This window comes from Anomaloglossus baeobatrachus, chromosome 12, assembly GCF_048569485.1.
Source record: "Anomaloglossus baeobatrachus isolate aAnoBae1 chromosome 12, aAnoBae1.hap1, whole genome shotgun sequence".
In the NCBI taxonomy this organism is placed as follows: Eukaryota; Metazoa; Chordata; class Amphibia; order Anura; family Aromobatidae; genus Anomaloglossus; species Anomaloglossus baeobatrachus.
In genome coordinates this window covers 23,087,190-23,105,362 of record NC_134364.1, presented here as the reverse complement: position 1 = coordinate 23,105,362, position 18,173 = coordinate 23,087,190, and the positions used below count along the sequence as shown (strand labels likewise).

General features: G+C 47.1%; 1 long non-coding RNA gene across 1 annotated transcript in view; it reads right to left on the bottom strand.

Moving 5' to 3' along the window:
* Positions 1 to 3,849: 3,849 nt before the first annotated feature.
* The window catches only part of LOC142257937 (uncharacterized), a 901,785-nt gene continuing 887,461 nt past the window's right edge, over positions 3,850 to 18,173 (bottom strand). The window contains exon 8 of the long non-coding RNA XR_012727682.1: positions 3,850 to 4,449. This is a non-coding gene — a long non-coding RNA (uncharacterized LOC142257937). The remainder of the gene's footprint in view (positions 4,450 to 18,173) is intronic.

The window sequence follows — 18,173 nt, the reverse complement described above, 5'->3', positions numbered from 1 at the left end:
CAAGGCACTGTATGTATATAAACACATCCTTTTTTTTACTGAAATGTAAAATACTTTTATTAAATTGGGTGTATTGAAAAAGGTTGCACTGTTTATTGACGTCTGCAGAATGGGTAATAAGAGACTGTCAGTGAGTTTGTTATATTGGGAGAGTTTAAAAATAAAAAAAAACTTAACCCAAAGGTTTCCTTTAAAAGGGTAGGTTTAGCAAAGGTCTGACCAAATTATATCACTTATAGTCTAGTGATAACTGGTAGTGAAATGGTTTTAGAGGGAACCGGTCACTAGGTTTTTCCCTTATGAGCTGAGGCCAGCACCAATGAGCTCTTATATACAGCGTTCTAGAATATTGAATATACAGTATGAGCCATGCAGACATGCAGTTTTGGGGTAGTTATATTGAGTTAAAGAGGAAGACTTTTTATTTCTCCAAGCTGGATCCAGCATGGTGATTAGTGCCAAGATGCTTTCCCTCTTCTCTGCTGTCAGCAGGCTGTCAATCCAGCAAGGAATGGTCGGGAGAGATGTGCTTATTAGTCCCGATACCTGGCATATACTGCCTAACGATCGTTGTCCATGGTAGTACATATCTAGCACAATGCTGTATCTCAGATGCCCCTGCCTAGAAATGTCACTAGAGTGATGCAAGGAGTCCTGGTTGGACTTAATTTAGGAGATCCTCATGACTGAATATGTCTGCTTTTTATGACCCTCTTTCAGTGTGGCATTATCCACCGAGCACATGTAAATGTTACGAATTGCATGTTGTACAGACCTAGTAAACTATACCCATATGTTTCATACCACATCTCATGGAAAATAAATCTTCACTTATAATCAGGGAATATTTTTCTTCTAAATGGTGCTTCTGTCATGTTTCCATGTGAAGTTTCGGCATGGCATTCTCGGTTGGACATATTTCATGCTAATGAGTTGCTGTCCTGGCAGGCACAACTTAGAAAAAGAGGAAGGAAAATAAACTAGCATTTCAGATAGCATTTTGAATGTGAAATATTTTAAGTGCGCTAGGAAATTATTTACATGTTTTCCTGTCTTAAGCCAACAAAGAAAAAATAAGCAAGTAAAAACATGTCTCCTGCTGCCGCTCAGTGCACATCTACACTATGCAAAACCTTTGATTTGCTGTCCCTCTAAGAAGGTTAAAACCAGTGATCATGCACAGGAATTTCTAATGAGTTATCTTGAAGATGTGTCTTTTTTTTTTTTTTTTTATAAGCCACATTCCCATTGTCATGTAGATGACCCTTTTTCCATTGCAATCTCCCTGATACTGGCCAGATTGCCATTTTAATCAAAGTGCAAACCCATCATTTTTGGTTGTACTAAGTGCAAACCCATCATTTTTGGTTGTACTTCACCGTACTGTAATGCGAGCAGGAGTGGACCCACTGGGCACAGAACTGGCTTACCTAAGGGGTGTGACTAAGCGACTACCTCTTCTTCACTAGAACCTCTGATGGTGAGGGTAGGTTTGCGCTGAAAGGTAGCCATCAGGTGCTACTCAGGGAGACACGGTACTGCGACAGCTAACCCCAGGGGTAGGGAATACCTGTACAGGCACAGCTGCAGAATACCGGTACAGGCACAGCTGCAGAATACCGGTACAGGCACAGCTGCAGAATACCGGTACAAGCACAGCTGCAGGCAGGTACAGTCTCTGGTGCAAACAGGTGCAACCGGGATGGCTGATGCATCTGAATGGCTGGGAACGGCAGGGATGTAGGATTCGGCTGATATGGCAGGAGTAGCTGTGACAGTTGGTATGGCAGGTACTGACAGGTGCAGCAGGTTCGGCTAGTACAGCAGGCACAGATGGTACAGCAAGTACAGCAAGTACAGTGAGTTCTAAGACACAGATACATATTGCCAACAACAGTTTAAGGTACAGAACATGGGAACGGTTCCTGAACAACTAGCAACGCTAGTTTAAGTATAGACCACATTGCCCAGGCATCTCTCATAAGAGGAGGGTGCCTTAAATACCTAGGTACCTCTCACCCACAGACAGAGAGGCACTTCCGGGTTAGGGAACGCTGACCCTGTAAGAATAGGTGTGTGCGCCCTAAGCTTACTCTCAGGAGACCTGCGTGGCGCGTGCAGGCCCTGGCAGTCAGCGGCAAGGACCGGTGACACAGAAGCTACTGCTGGGCAGCTGGGAGGGTAAGTGTACCAGTGTCTCCAGGGAAAGTGGGCAAAACAGTGCGGGGATGCCAGTAATAATTACAGGTAGCTCTTTGCAGCAGTTCCTCACCTCTTGCAAAGGTCTTTATTAACAGTTACACTGACGAGTAAAAGAGTAAGAATGGCATTACACGGGACAATATATCGTGCGATCGCATGAGCAATTTGTTGCCCATGGCGCACAAAGTCGTTGACCCCGTCACACATACTTACCTCCCGAACGACCTCGCTGTGGGCGGTGAACATCCTCTTCCTGAAGGGGAAGGGACGTTCGGCGTCACAGCGACGTCACACAGCGGCCGCCCAATAGAAGCGGAGGGGTGGAGATGAGCGGGACGTAACATCCCGCCCACCTTCTTCCTTCCTCATTGCCGGCGGGACACAGGTAAGCTGTGTTCGGCGTTCCCGGGGTGTCACACGGAGCGATGTGTGCTGCCTCGGGAACGATGAACAACCGGCATTCAGAAGGAGGAACGACTTTATGAAACCGAACGACGTGTCAACGAGCAACGATAAGGTGAGTATTTTTGCTCGTTCGCAGTCGTTCGTAGCTGTCACATGCTACAATATCTCTATCGATGCCGGATGTGCGTCACGGAATCCGTGACCCCGACGACATATCCCCCGATATATCGTAGCGTGTGACGCCGCCCTAACAGTGTTTTGAACTTTTGATTTTAAGGCTTCATAGACCATTAGTATATTAGATATAGTAGAATACAGGAATTCATAATATACATTATGAGGATTACAAAGTGACTAAGATCACCATATAGTACATTATTGAAAAAGATCTGACTTAGTCAGGAGTATATAAATTATTAATAAAGGCTGAAATGCACACAGTTTTTGAGAAAATACAAAAAGTATTTATTATTATGCGTGACACATAAAGGACATACACAGACAATGATGGTTTAAAATCAACACAGCCGAAAAAATGGGTGGTGTGACAGAGGATGGAGCTAATAATATATTTGCAAATTGCAGGTGAATATGAGCTCTATAAGTACAGCTATTAATATTATCAATAGGGAGATAGAAAAATCACGGAGTAAAAAACCTTTTTAACCATGGCAATTCATCAATATATTCCCAATGATAGTGGTAAATTGGCACTGAACATTATTGAAAGAGTAATCAAATCATATGATAAAGACTGCCACATAGGAATCAAGGTTAATTAATGTAGATCATTGCAGCTAAGCAAAATGCAGAGACCCGCTTAAGTATACAGTAGATTTTAGCCAGAGCCGCTGCAGACAATAAAGAAAAGACAAAATAGTCCAGCTAACTACAGCAGCAGTGAAAAAATATTATTAAGCAGGTCTATCAATATATGCCCAATGATAGTAGTAAATCGGCACTGAACATTATTGAAAGAGTAATCAAATCATATGATGAAGACTGCCACATAGAAATCAGTGTTAATTAATGTAGATCATTGCAGCCAAGCAAAGTTCAAATACCCGCTTAAATATACAATAGATTTTAGCCAGAGCCGCTGCAGACAATAAAGAAAGGGTTAAAGACAAAATAGTCCAGCTAACTACAGCAGCAGTGAAAATAAATGTTATTAAGCAGGTCTTTAGGGCATGCATAGGCTGCAATGTAATCAAAGGCAGTACATAGAAATCAACGATCACCACTGGTAACGGTTGTATACCCAAATGTAATAGAGCTCAATTGGGAAAATACCCACCAAGATAGCAGCCCCACCAGAGCACACCGCCCACACCTGACGCGCGTTTCGCAACGGCTTCGTCGGAGGTGTATGGGCTGTGTGTCTGGTGGCATTTAAATCTCCCCCTTGTGCCACTTACCCGCCTATGGCGGCACGCGCCGGCCCAGCGACGCCCATCCTCCACTGCACGCCGGCGTCCAGGAAATCCATGGTGCGCACGCGCAACTCATGAATACCTATTGGACGCCGGCTGCAGGGAGGAGAGGAGTCACAGAGCCGGAGTGCGCACAGGCAGGAAGCTAACGGCACCATTTGTAACTAGGGCAGCAGTGAGGGAAAAATAGAAGACAGGTTAACATAACCTGATGTAAAATACAGAAGGAAAAATAGGCACTCCATTGATAAGATAGTTGTTACATGAAGTTACAAAAATGAAAAGTCGCAATAGTAATAGGCAAAATGGTATAGCAAAAATTCTTGATAATCTTCATTGTAGGAAAATTGCCTATTATTACTTCTTTAATTGCAGTCACATTAGAGGGGAAGAGAAAAATCCACCAGATCTATAAAAAATGAAAAAACATTAAAATCAAAGTTAATGACAGTGATACCAGCAAACATACTGCCAGAATATACGCGCAAAATTCATAGAGGTTGCACATATATAGATATTAAAGATATGGGGGGAACACAGTGAAGTGAGCAACAAGATACAAAGAACTTTTTCCATTAGGTCTACTTACACAAATATGTTTTACTGCAGCTTCAGGTTTCCTGTCCTGAACTCGACTGCATATGAGACTGTTTATTTCGGGTCAGCAGACCCAAGGCCAGTTTCTGTATGGACACATCTACATATTTTTCTCACGATCTGACATGAAATCAGAATAAACCTTTCCAGTTTTAGGTAAATTAGGAACCAAAATTATTTATATTTGACAAATGCGAGAATAATGGGAAAGAGAAAGTTTTAAGGCATTTGTATTACTTCAAACGTTTACATACACTAAGAATACTATGCGTTTAACCAATATGGGATAGCCCATATGATGATGTCATGTCTTTGGAAGCTTCTGATAGGTTTATTGGCAACATCTGAGTTAATCAGAAACACCACTGTGGATGTATTTTAATGCACACCTGTAACGCACTGCTTCTTTGTGTAGCATCATGGGAAAGTCTAAAGAAATCTGCCACGATCTCAGGAAGAGAATTGTGGACTTGCACAAGTTTGGTTCATCCTTGGGTACAATTTCCAGATACCTGAAGGTGCCTCATTCATCTGTACAAACAATTATATACAAGTACAAACAAGATGGGAATGTCCAGCCATCATACCGCTCAGGAAGGAGACGGGTTCTGTGTACCAGAGATGAATGTGCTTCGGTCAGACATGTGCAGATCAACCCAAGAACAAAAGCAAAAGACCTTGTGAAGATGCTTGCGGAAGCTGGTAAGATTGTGTCATTATCCACAGTGAAAGAGTACTGTATCAACACGGGCTGAAAGGCCACTCTGCCAGGAAGAAGGCATTACTCCAAAAGAAACTGTTATGATTCAGGGACGAAGGAGGATAAAAAAATGCGGAATCCCAAAAAGGTAACAGAGTGGCTGGAATCTTAATGGACTGCAGACCTAATCTTGACACACAACTAACAGTGCCTACGATGACCTGGACCCCTCGACAAAGCCGGAGAACTAAATAATCTCACAGATAGAAATATAAGAAAGCTAATCTGTCTCGGAGTTGTCCCCAAAGATAGATAGATAGCCCCCACATGTAAAGGCTACGGTGATATAGAAAAATACAATACAAAGCCAGAAAAGACAGATTCAACAAAGGTGAGGCCCCAACTATCTTTATAGGAAAGGATAGGAAAGAGCAACTGTCTGCAGCCGTAAAACCCCTAATATATACCAGCACTACTGATATGGAAAAATCCTGAAGTCATACAATCTCTCCCCCACTGTACCAGCACTCAGATGTTACTGGGATCCAAAAACACTAATACAGATGAGGGACTGAATTAATACCAAGCATGACCAACATAAATCTTACAGAATCATGGAGCTAAGTATACAGGCACTCCCAGCAGGGAATGATCCCATTCCACCACAAACTCCACACAGACAAAATAGGAATCATGCATTAGTATCAAAGCAGAAAAAGCAACAGGAAACTGGAAAACAAGCAGCAGAGGTACAAAGACTACTTATCTGCGAATAGTTCTGGAAGTGAGCAGAGCTGGTTACAGAATGTCCTTAACACACAGGAGCAATTGACCACCGGCAAGTAACAAGAGAAGGCTACTAAATTTAATAGCCCAATCTGACCCTGATTGCCAGCCCTCTGCAGGTGTGTCGCTTTCATTCCACACATCAACTGCACCGCCAGCACTGACCACAAGAGGGAGCGCCAAACTGGAAAACGTATTCACAACAGAAACATAAAAAAGCCAGATTAATGATTGCAAATGCGCACAGGAATAAAGACCATAATTTATGCAGGCATGTCCTGTGGTCTGTCAAAACTAAAATTGAACTACAGGCACTCCCAGCAGGGAATGATCCCATTCCACCACAAACTCCACACAGACAAAATAGGAATCATGCATTAGTATCAAAGCAGAAAAAGCAACAGGAAACTGGAAAACAAGCAGCAGAGGTACAAAGACTACTTATCTGCGAATAGTTCTGGAAGTGAGCAGAGCTGGTTACAGAATGTCCTTAACACACAGGAGCAATTGACCACCGGCAAGTAACAAGAGAAGGCTACTAAATTTAATAGCCCAATCTGACCCTGATTGCCAGCCCTCTGCAGGTGTGTCGCTTTCATTCCACACATCAACTGCACCGCCAGCACTGACCACAAGAGGGAGCGCCAAACTGGAAAACGTATTCACAACAGAAACATAAAAAAGCCAGATTAATGATTGCAAATGCGCACAGGAATAAAGACCATAATTTATGCAGGCATGTCCTGTGGTCTGTCAAAACTAAAATTGAACTGCTTGGCGATAATGACCATCGTTATATTTGAAGGAAAAAGATGGAAGCTTTGAAGCCTAAGAACACCATCCCAACTGTGAAACACAGGGGTGGCAGCATCATATTGTGGGCTTATTTTGCTGCACTAGGGACTGGTGCACTTAACAAAATAGATGGCATCATGAGGAAAGAAGATTATGTGGCACTACTGGAGCAACATCCCAAGACATCAGCAAGAAACTTAAAGCTTGGGCAGAAATGTGTCTTACAAATGGACAAGGACCCGTAGCATATTGCCAAACTGGTTACAAAATGGCTTAAGGACAACAAAGTCAATGTTTTGGAGCGGCCATCACAAACCCTAATCTCAATGGAATTGAAAATTTATTGTCAAAGCTGAAAAGGCAGGTGCGAGCAACGAGATCTACAAACATGGCTCAGTTACACTAGTTTTGTTTGTAGGAATAGGCCCAAATTCTACCAACTATTTTGAGAAGTTTCTGGAAGGATATCCAAATGTTTGATCCAAGTCATACAGTTTAAAGGCCCCGTTACACGCAACGACATCGCTAAGAAGATGTTGCTGGGGTCACGGAATTCGTGACGCACATCCGGCCTCGTTAGTGCCGTTGTTGCATGTGACACGTACGAACGACCGCTAACTATCCCACATACAGTTAGGTCCAGAAATATTTGGACAGTGACACAATTTTCGCGAGTTGGGCTCTGCATGCCACCACATTGGATTTGAAATGAAACCTCTACAACAGAATTCAAGTGCAGATTGTAACGTTTAATTTGAAGGTTTGAACAAAAATATCTGATAGAAATTGTAGGAATTGTACACATTTCTTTACAAACACTCCACATTTTAGGAGGTCAAAAGTAATTGGACAAATAAACCAAACCCAAACAAAATATTTTTATTTTCAATATTTTGTTGCGAATCCTTTGGAGGCAATCACTGCCTTAAGTCTGGAACCCATGGACATCACCAAACGCTGGGTTTCCTCCTTCTTAATGCTTTGCCAGGCCTTTAGAGCCGCAGCCTTCAGGTCTTGCTTGTTTGTGGGTCTTTCCGTCTTAAGTCTGGATTTGAGCAAGTGAAATGCATTCTCAATTGGGTTAAGATCTGGTGATTGACTTGGCCACTGTAGAATGTTCCACGTTTTTGCACTCATGAACTCCTGGGTAGCTTTGGCTGTATGTTTGGGGTCATTGTCCATCTGTACTATGAAGCGCCGTCCGATCAACTTTGCGGCATTTGGCTGAATCTGGGCTGAAAGTATATCCCGGTACACTTCAGAAATCATCCGGCTACTCTTGTCTGCTGTTATGTCATCAATAAACACAAGTGACCCAGTGCCATTGAAAGCCATGCATGCCCATGCCATCACGTTGCCTCCACCATGTTTTACAGAGGATGTGGTGTGCCTTGGATCATGTGCCGTTCCCTTTCTTCTTCAAACTTTTTTCTTCCCATCATTCTGGTACAGGTTGATCTTTGTCTCATCTGTCCATAGAATACTTTTCCAGAACTGAGCTGGCTTCATGAGGTGTTTTTCAGCAAATTTAACTCTGGCCTGTCTATTTTTGGAATTGATGAATGGTTTGCATCTAGATGTGAACCCTTTGTATTTACTTTCATGGAGTCTTCTCTTTACTGTTGACTTAGAGACAGATACACCTACTTCACTGAGAGTGTTCTGGACTTCAGTTGATGTTGTGAACGGGTTCTTCTTCACCAAAGAAAGTATGCGGCGATCATCCACCACTGTTGTCATCCGTGGACGCCCTGGCCTTTTTGAGTTCCCAAGCTCACCAGTCAATTCCTTTTTTCTCAGAAAGTACCCGACTGTTGATTTTGCTACTCCAAGCATGTCTGCTATCTCTCTGATGGATTTTTTCTTTTTTTTCAGCCTCAGGATGTTCTGCTTCACCTCAATTGAGAGTTCCTTAGACCGCATATTGTCTGGTCACAGCAACAGCTTCCAAATGCAAAACCACACACCTGTAATCAACCCCAGACATTTTAACTACTTCATTGATTACAGGTTAACGAGGGAGATGCCTTCAGAGTTAATTGCAGCCCTTAGAGTCCCTTGTCCAATTACTTTTGGTCCCTTTAAAAAGAGGAGGCTATGCATTACAGAGCTATGATTCCTAAACCCTTTCTCCGATTTGGATGTGAAAACTCTCATATTGCAGCTGGGAGTGTGCACTTTCAGCCCATATTATATATATAATTGTATTTCTGAACATGTTTTTGTAAACAGCTAAAATAACAAAACTTGTGTCACTGTCCAAATATTTCTGGACCTAACTGTACTCACCAAATCGTTGATTGTTGACACGTCATTGATTTTCAAAATATCGTTGCTCGTTTTGGACGCAGGTTGTTTGTCGTTCCTGAGGCAGCACACATCGCTACGTGTGACACCCCAGGAACGACGAACAACAGAGTTCTTGTGTCCTCCGGCAACGAGGTGGGAGTGACATTTATGCGGCTGCTCTCCGCCCCTCTGCTTCTATTGGTTGCCCGCTGTGTGACGTCGCTGTGACGCCGCACGAACTACCCCCTTAGAAAAGAGGTTGTTCGTCGGCCACAGCAATGTCGTTAGGAAAGTAAGTTCTTGTGACGCGCACTACCGATATTGTTCGCCACGGGCAGCGATTTGCCCGTGACACACAAACGACGGTGGCGGGTGCGATCGCTAGCGACATCGCTAGCAATGTCACAGCATGTAAAGCGGCCTTTAGGAAATTGGTACGAAATACTAATGAAATGTATGTAAACTTTGGACTGCAGAAAGTAATAAAAAATGCCTTAAAAATTTTCTTTCTCTCTATCCCTCTCAATATTCTGGCATTTGGCAAATATAAATAATTTTGGTTCCAAATTGACCTAAACCAGGAAAGGTTTATTCTGATTTCATGTCAGATAGTGAGAGAAACATGCAGATGTGTCTTTTTAGGTAGTGTATGTAAACTTCTGGTTTCAACTATAATAGATACAGTAGATCGAGAATAGATGGAGAGATAGCTAGATAGTGTTACAGGTATTTAGAAGAGTTAACAAAAAAAATAAATGTGGAGTTCCCCCTAATTTTCATAACCAGCACAGGTACAGTAGGTGCAGCTTGCAACTCTCAGCTGTCGGCTGTCTCTTGGTTGATTTTGAAAAATAAAGGAGATGCCATGCTGACTTTTTTAATAATTTGAACAGAGTGGGGTCCCTCAATTCTTCAAAAGCAGCCTTGGTCATTTGAGCCTTCCCACCCTAAAAATAGCAGCCCGCAGTCACCCCGAGGTGGCGCATCTATTAGATGCATCAAATTTGGCGTTCTACTCTGCTCATCTCATTGTCCTGCTGTGGCAAACGGGATAATATATGGTGTTGATGCTAGGTGTGAATTGCCAGCTGACATCAAGCTCTGGTATTAAAACAAATGGGTGGGTGGGCGTCTATCACACAACAATATTACTAATCCAGTAGAAATATAAAAAAATATATATTTTATTTGAACACTCATCCCCCCGACTACAATCCCCATTCACAAACTTATTAATTTTCTTTTTCTTTTAAATGTCCACCATAATCCATGTAAGATCCTGGTGGTGGAACCTCTGGGCCGTGCACCGGACTCCTCCAGTGGAGCAACCCGGAGCTAACCCCTATACAGGGACTGTCCGGTCACCCCGCCAGAGGGCCTTAATGCACGGTAGCCGAAGCACTCGCTGTACAGGAACAGTCCGTCCCGGGAAAAAGGAAGGAAGACGTCCCTGAGGTCACAGGGCTCCAGGTGGTAGTCCCGATAACAAGGCTCCGGTCCAGGTGTCGGATGAAGATGAGAGGCGGGAACCGGATCCAGCTGGACAAGAGGACAGAGGTCACCACATGGAGCTGGGGATCGGAGCTGGGTCCAGACTGAAGAAGATGGTGGAGTCACCGACAGGAGTTCCGTAGCAGTCGAGGATAGAACCGGTTGGCGTCACAGGACAGGCTCTGCGAGACAAACGAGGGTTAATATCGGACAAGGCAAAAGGGGACCTGAACTCCTAGCTTACTAAACACGTAGAACAGGCCCTGCCCACTTGGAAGAAGAATCCTCTTATACCCTGTACCTGTAAGCCAATATCCTGTTTTAGGACGCTGGCCCTTTAAGAGAGGGTCAATGACCGCGCGCGCGCCCTAATGCGCATTCGCGAGGCCTGTGTGCCAGAGACCAGGGAAAGCAGCGGCGCTGAAGAAGCAGGAGTGCTGGGCAGCGTGTCCTGCGATGCAGAGAGGCACCTGGAGCGAGGACGCATGGAGGACGCCGGCGAGGGAGAGGGAGCAGGGTAGCCATGGAAAGGAGGAGCGGGGACCGGAGTGGTGAGCAGGGAGCGCCGTCGGGAAGCGGGGAGCGCCTCACGGGGACCAGAGGACGCCGCACGGGGACCGGAGGGCACCGCACGGGTACCGGGGAGCACCGCACGGGAACCAGGGAGCACCGCACGGGAATCGGGGAGCGCTGCACGGGAACGGGGGAGCGTGACAGTACCCCTTCCCCCACGCCCCCCTCCCCGCAACCGGAACAGGAAGGCACGAATTAGGGGAGTGCCAACATTCTCCCGGGGTTCCGAGGATCTGTCCTCGGGACCATAAGCCGCCCAGTCCACCAGGAAGTACTGCCGACCTCGCATGGTCTTCATGGCCACGATATCCATTACCGCATAGACGTCATCTTCAGCAATAGGAGGAGGAGCAGCACAGACAGCATCGGAGAAGGGACCAAGAACAACCGGTTTAAGCAAGGAGACATGGAATGAGTTGGGTATCCGCATCGTGGCCGGGAGCTGCAGTCTGTAGGAGACCTCATTGATCTTGCTGACAACCTTGAATGGCCCTATGTATCGAGGACCCAACTTGTACGAAGGCAGCTTCAATCGGATGTATTTGGAAGCCAGCCAGACCTGATCGCCTGGAGAGAAATTCGGTGGATCCAGACGCCTCTTGTCGGCGTGTCTCTTCATGCGCAGGGAGGCGCATTCAAGGGAGGTCTTAACAGTGTTCCATATGGCAGTGAAGTCTCGGGTCAGGGTATCAGCCGCGGGGACATCAGAAGCCGGGGATACTGGTAAAGGAACGGAAGGCTGAAGTCCGTAAACAACATGGAAGGGAGAGCTGGAGGTGGACTCGCTGACGTGATGGTTGTAGGAGAATTCAGCCCAAGGAAGGAACGTGGACCAGTCGTCATGATGGACGTTGACGTAGTGGCGCAGGAAGGAAGTCAGGATCTGATTGACTCGTTCCACTTGGCCATTTGACTGAGGATGGTAGGCTGAAAAAAAGTCCAGAGTCACTCCCAGATGTTTGCAGAGGGCCCTCCAGAAGCGTGAGGTAAACGGAGTTCCTCTGTCAGACACAATGTGTGCAGGAAAGTCATGTAACCGGAAGATGTGTTGTATGAAGGCGTCAGCGAGCTCCGGAGTGGAGGGCAGCCCGACCATGGGGATGAAATGAGCCATTTTTGAGAAATGGTCTACCACGACCCATATGACCGTATGCCCGGAGGACAAGGGCAAGTCTGTAATAAAGTCCATGGCAATGTGTTGCCACGGTACGAAGGGAATTGGCAAAGGCAGAAGACGGCCATAGGGAAGGTGCTTGGGCGTTTTGTTCCGAGCACAGGATGGGCAGGCTGAGACGAAGGAAGCGACGTCCTTGCGAAGAGCTGGCCACCAATAGTGGGGGACAATCGTACTCCAAGTCTTCTTCTGGCCAGCATGGCCGGCTGTTTTCAAGGCATGGCCCCAGTGTAAGACTCTCTCTCTGTCGGTCTCCGAGATATAGGTCTTCCCAGGAGGTATCTGGGCCAGCGTGACAGGAGCCACCGGAATAACCTTACTAGGACAAATGATGGGCTGGAACGCCTCCTCTTCTTGCTCCACTGGCGCAAAGGACCTGGACAAGGCATCAGCTCGCATGTTCTTATCCGCGGGCCGGAAATGGAGTTGGAAATCGAACCAGGCAAAGAACAAGGACCATCAGGCTTGTCGTGGGTTCAGCCTTTGAGCCGACCGCAGGTATTCCGGGTTCTTGTGGTCAGTGTAAATGATCACGGGGTATACTGCTCCCTCCAGGAGGTAGCGCCATTCCTCCAACGCCAGTTTGACAGCCAGTAGCTCTCGATCACCGATGGTGTAGTTGCGCTCAGGTGCCGAGAAGCTCTTGGAGAAGAATCCGCAAGTGACCATCTTCCCGGTGGAGGATTTCTGCATAAGCACTGCCCCGGCCCCTGAGGAGGAGGCATCCACCTCCAAGGTGAACTGTCGGTTCAATTCTGGACGATGGAGAACAGGAGAGGAAGCAAATGCCTGATTCAGGGAGCGGAATGCAGCATCAGTCGCCGGTGGCCAGTCCTTCGGGTTAGCCCCCTTCTTGGTCAAGGCAGAGAGAGGCGCAGTCAAGGCAGAGAAGTGAGGAATAAACTGGCGGTAGTAATTGGCAAAGCCGAGGAAGCGTTGGATAGCCTTCAGCCCGGAAGGAGGGGGCCAGTTGAGGATGGAAGAGACCTTCTCTGGATCCATCTGCAGACCGATGTTGGAGATCATGTAACCCAGGAAGGGAAGAGACGACTGTTCGAACATGCACTTCTCGTACTTAGCGTACAGGCGGTTCTCTCTCAGCCTTTGTAGGACCAGCTGCACGTTTTCTCTGTGGGTCGGTAGATCCGGAGAAAAGACCAGGATGTCGTCAAGATACACGACCACACAGACATAGAGGAGATCCCTGAATACGTCGTTCACTAGTTCTTGGAAGACTGCCGGGGCTTTACACAGACCAAAAAGGCATTACACAATACTCGTAATGCCCGTCACGAGTGTTGAATGCGGTCTTCCATTCGTCCCCAGGGCGGGTGCGAACCAGGTTCTAGGCACCACGGAGATCCAACTTGGTGAACACACGGACTCCTCTAAGCCGATCGAATAATTCAGGAATGAGCGGCAGAGGGCATTTGTTTTTTACGGTGATCTGGTTTAGTCCACGGTAGTCAATGCAGGGACGCAGGTCACCTTCTTTCTTCTTCACGAAGAAGAAGCCTGCTCCAGCAGGAGACGAGGATCTCCGAATGAATCCCCTTGCCAGATTCTCACTGATGTAGGTGGACATGGCCCGTGTTTCAGCAGGGGACAAGGGATATATCCGTCCCCAAGGAGGCATGGTTCCTGGCAGCAGGTCGATGGCACAGTCGTAGGGACGATGTGGCGGAAGCACCTCCGACTCCTTTTTATGGAACACGTCCGCAAAGGACCAATAAGCAGAAGGCAGTCCTGGTAGAAACTCCGGGGCCGGAGGTTGTCGGATGGACTGTATGGACTTCAGACAGTTCTCGTGACAGAACGGACCCCATCGGGTGATCTCTCCAGTACACCAGCTGACCGACGGTTCGTGTGCCCGTAACCAGGGGAGACCCAGCAGGATCTGATGAGACATGCGCGGAAGGACGTAAAGAGCGATTTTCTCAATGTGCAGGGCACCGATGCGAAGTTCCACAGGCTTGGTGATGAACGAGATTGTGTCCAAGAGGGGTCTCCCATCCACCGAGGCAATCACGAGGGGTTTGTCTAGTGAAGTAACAGGCACTTGGTACTTGTCCACCGTGGCCTGCTGGATGAAGTTGCCTGCGGCCCCAGAGTCGAGATACGCTTCTGCCGTGAACTGGGACTCCTCTGTTGTCACCTGCACCATCCATGTAATAGGATCTGAGAGAGTCCCAGTACCTAGGGTGGCCTCTCCTACCAACCCTAGGCTTTGGATTTTCCCGGTCTCTCAGGACAGGACCGTAGCAGATGTGTGCCGTCTCCGCAGTAGAGGCAGAGGCCCTTGGCGAGTTGTTCTGCTCGGCGTTGCTCAGACTGCCTCAGACGGTCGATTTGCATAGGCTCGTGGACGGGAATGCCAGATGACGCCGCCTGGGGAGCGGCGGGTTTCAGCGGGGGAGAGGAGTACCGTACTGGACGTCTCTCGCGGGACAGTTCTTTGGATCGTTCCTGAAAACGGAGGTCCACTCGGGTTGCTAGAGCAATCAGGGCATCCGAGGTGGAGGGAACGTCGCGGCCAGCCAACTCGTCCTTGATGCGGCCAGTGAGCCCTTCCCAGAAGGCGTCAGTCAAAGCCTCATTGTTCCATCCTACTTCTGAGGCCAAGGTGCGGAAGCGGATGGCATACTGGCCCACCGTCAAGGTCCCCTGACGTAACCTGAGGAGTGATGAAGCGGACATGGCGGTGCTTCCAGGTTCGTCAAATGTGGTGCGAAAAGCCTGCAGGAAGTCCTGGATGTTGTTGGTCACAGGATCCTCCTTCTCCCACAAGGGATTCATCCAGGCCAGTGCTTCACCCTCTAGATGGGACATCACAAACGCAACCTTGGCTTGGTCTGAGGCAAAAAGGTGCAGAAGAAGCTTGAAGTGGAGGGAGCACTGATTCACAAATCCCCTGCAGGTCTTAGGATCCCCAGCATATCGGGGCGGAGATGCCAGCTGGAGTTTAGAGGTTTCCAAGGAAGCCCCTACGGGAGCTGCGGATGTGGACTGAGTAGCCAGGGACGTGGCTGTCGCTTGTAGCGTATTCAGGCGGGTGTCCACCGATGTCATGAAAGCCAGCATGTGGGATTGGGTTTTGCGTTGACGTCCTAGTTCCTGCTGTAATCCGGTGAGCTGGGATGCCAGTTCTTTGGCGGGATCCATGGCCTGTTCTAGCTGTAAGATCCTGGTGGTGGAACCTCTGGGCCGTGCACCGGACTCCTCCAGTGGAGCAACCCGGAGCTAACCCCTATACAGGGACTGTCCGGTCACCCCGCCAGAGGGCCTTAATGCACGGTAGCCGAAGCACTTGCTGTACAGGAACAGTCCGTCCCGGGAAAGAGGAAGGAAGACGTCCCTGAGGTCACAGGGCTCCAGGTGGTAGTCCCGATAACAAGGCTCCGGTCCAGGTGTCGGATGAAGATGACAGGCGGGAACCGGATCCAGCTGGACAAGAGGACGGAGGTCACCACGTGGAGCTGGGGATCGGAGCCGGGTCCAGACTGAAGAAGATGGTGGAGTCACCGACAGGAGTTCCGCAGCAGTCGAGGATAGAACCGGTTGGCGTCACAGGACAGGCTCTGCGAGACAAACGAGGGTTAATATCGGACAAGGCAAAAGGGGACCTGAACTCCTAGCTTACTAAACACGTAGAACAGGCCCCGCCCACTTGGAAGAAGAATCCTCTTATACCCTGTACCTGTAAGCCAATATCCTGTTTTAGGATGCTGGCCCTTTAAGAGAGGGTCAATGACCGCGCGCCCCAATGCACATGCGCGAGCCCCGAGTGCCAGAGACCAGGGAAGGCAGCGGCGCTGAAGAAGCAGGAGTGCTGGGCAGAGTGTCCTGCGATGCAGAGAGGCGCCTGGAGCGAGGACGCATGGAGGACGCCGGCGAGGGAGAGGGAGCAGGGTAGCCATGGAAAGGAGGAGCGGGGACCGGAGTGGTGAGCAGGGAGCGCCGTCGGGAAGCGGGGAGCGCCGCACGGGGACTGGAGGGCACCGCACGGGTACCGGGGAGCACCGCACGGGAACCGGGGAGCACCGCACGGGAACCGGGGAGCGTGACAATCCATAGAGATGTCCCACGACGTTCCCAAAAAGTGAATCTGAAATTATAAAGAGAAAATGTTTAAAGTAGTAAAATATACCCTCATTCACCAATTTATTTCCCTTCAAAACCCTAACCAATGTCCTGTGTAATCCAAAAGGAGGTCCCGCAACATTCCATACTCACTGTCCTAGCCAATGAAGAACATATGGCTCCTCACTGGCAGGGAGAGAAGTCACTGCAGGCTCACTCACTGTTCTGTGTGTGAACCACTGCAGTTTACTGAGATGACCTCATGAGGTCAGCCCAGGTCACTGCAGTGGGTCATACAGTAGTGTGTGAGCAGTTGTGGGCAGTGATAAGTGGTGACAGCATGAGTTAACCGCAGGTCAGTGCCCGTGGCTCTCACTCCAAGTAACGCAAGAGATGAACAGAAAACAGAACACCCAGTGTATGGTACGAACCCCTAATCTGTATCCAACAATACCAGACCCTTATGCAGTTCATCAAATATTTAAGTATCGTGTCTATTATTATAAACATTCCTCCACTAGGAATGCTGGATATGCTTCTATAAAAGTAACAAATAAACTAGAATTTAGAGAAATTTGTTGTTATTCTCTTAAAAGATTCTTTTTGACCACTGCATGACGATAGTATCACAGAAGATCTAAAATTAAAAATAGAATGTTTCACTAGAAGGTAATTGTGGCAGCCAATAAAAGCTAAGCACTGAGTCATTGTGTTGGGACTATCTCCATAAAAATACATAGAAATTAGGGGTGCTAGTGAGTGTCCCTATGTTTCTCATAGTCACAAATATATATGGCTCGATTTGCCAATGCTGTTATTACACATCCAAAAGAAAACCTGGAATATGCATTACATGGTTAGTATATTACCCACGTAGTCTGAAGATAGGAATGTACCAGCAGCACATAAGGCCTATATCTACGGTACTTTCACAAACATATAAACTTTAGATGGAATTATGTAAATATAATAATGATTATATAAACTTGGGAAAAAAATCCTAATATCCAGTACCACCCTTATCTCATGCTTTATGAGACTGTATATATGTATTTTCTAGTGTAGATCCTGGTATGCGGACATCGTAGAAGGTGCCGACTGCGACCTCTCACCATTGCCAGAAGAAATCAACTTACAGATTGTCAAGCACAAAAAATAACTAGCAGCGGTGTTGTTTGTTGGCCACTGTAACCTTTATCTGTGGTTGTAAACTATGGGAATGCACATAAAGGCATATGCTTGCCTTAGTATATAAAGTTATAGGAAAAAAGGAAGTTTTTTAAAGAGGGAAAAATATCCAATTTGAGTAAAACTGGAATTAAGAGAAAGTAGCAGTACAAAAAAAGGAACTTAAGGCTTGTGAACTTTAAAGCACTTAGGAAATTGTGTGAACACACCCTAGATAATTGTAATTATGTGCACAAATGCATCAAACAATAAAACGCCGGCGGCTTGTCCTAACATACTTCACACGTTTTCTGCTCAGAGATCAATAGACCTTATGAAGTTCTTCAAGCCTAAGGGAATAGTCCATGTGACACTATAAACTCTCAGCCATGTGAGAAATCTATGAGTTATCCCAACTCTATGCACTAGACATGTCAATTCTCCTACGACAGAGTAAAATACGATACATTTTACTTTTCTG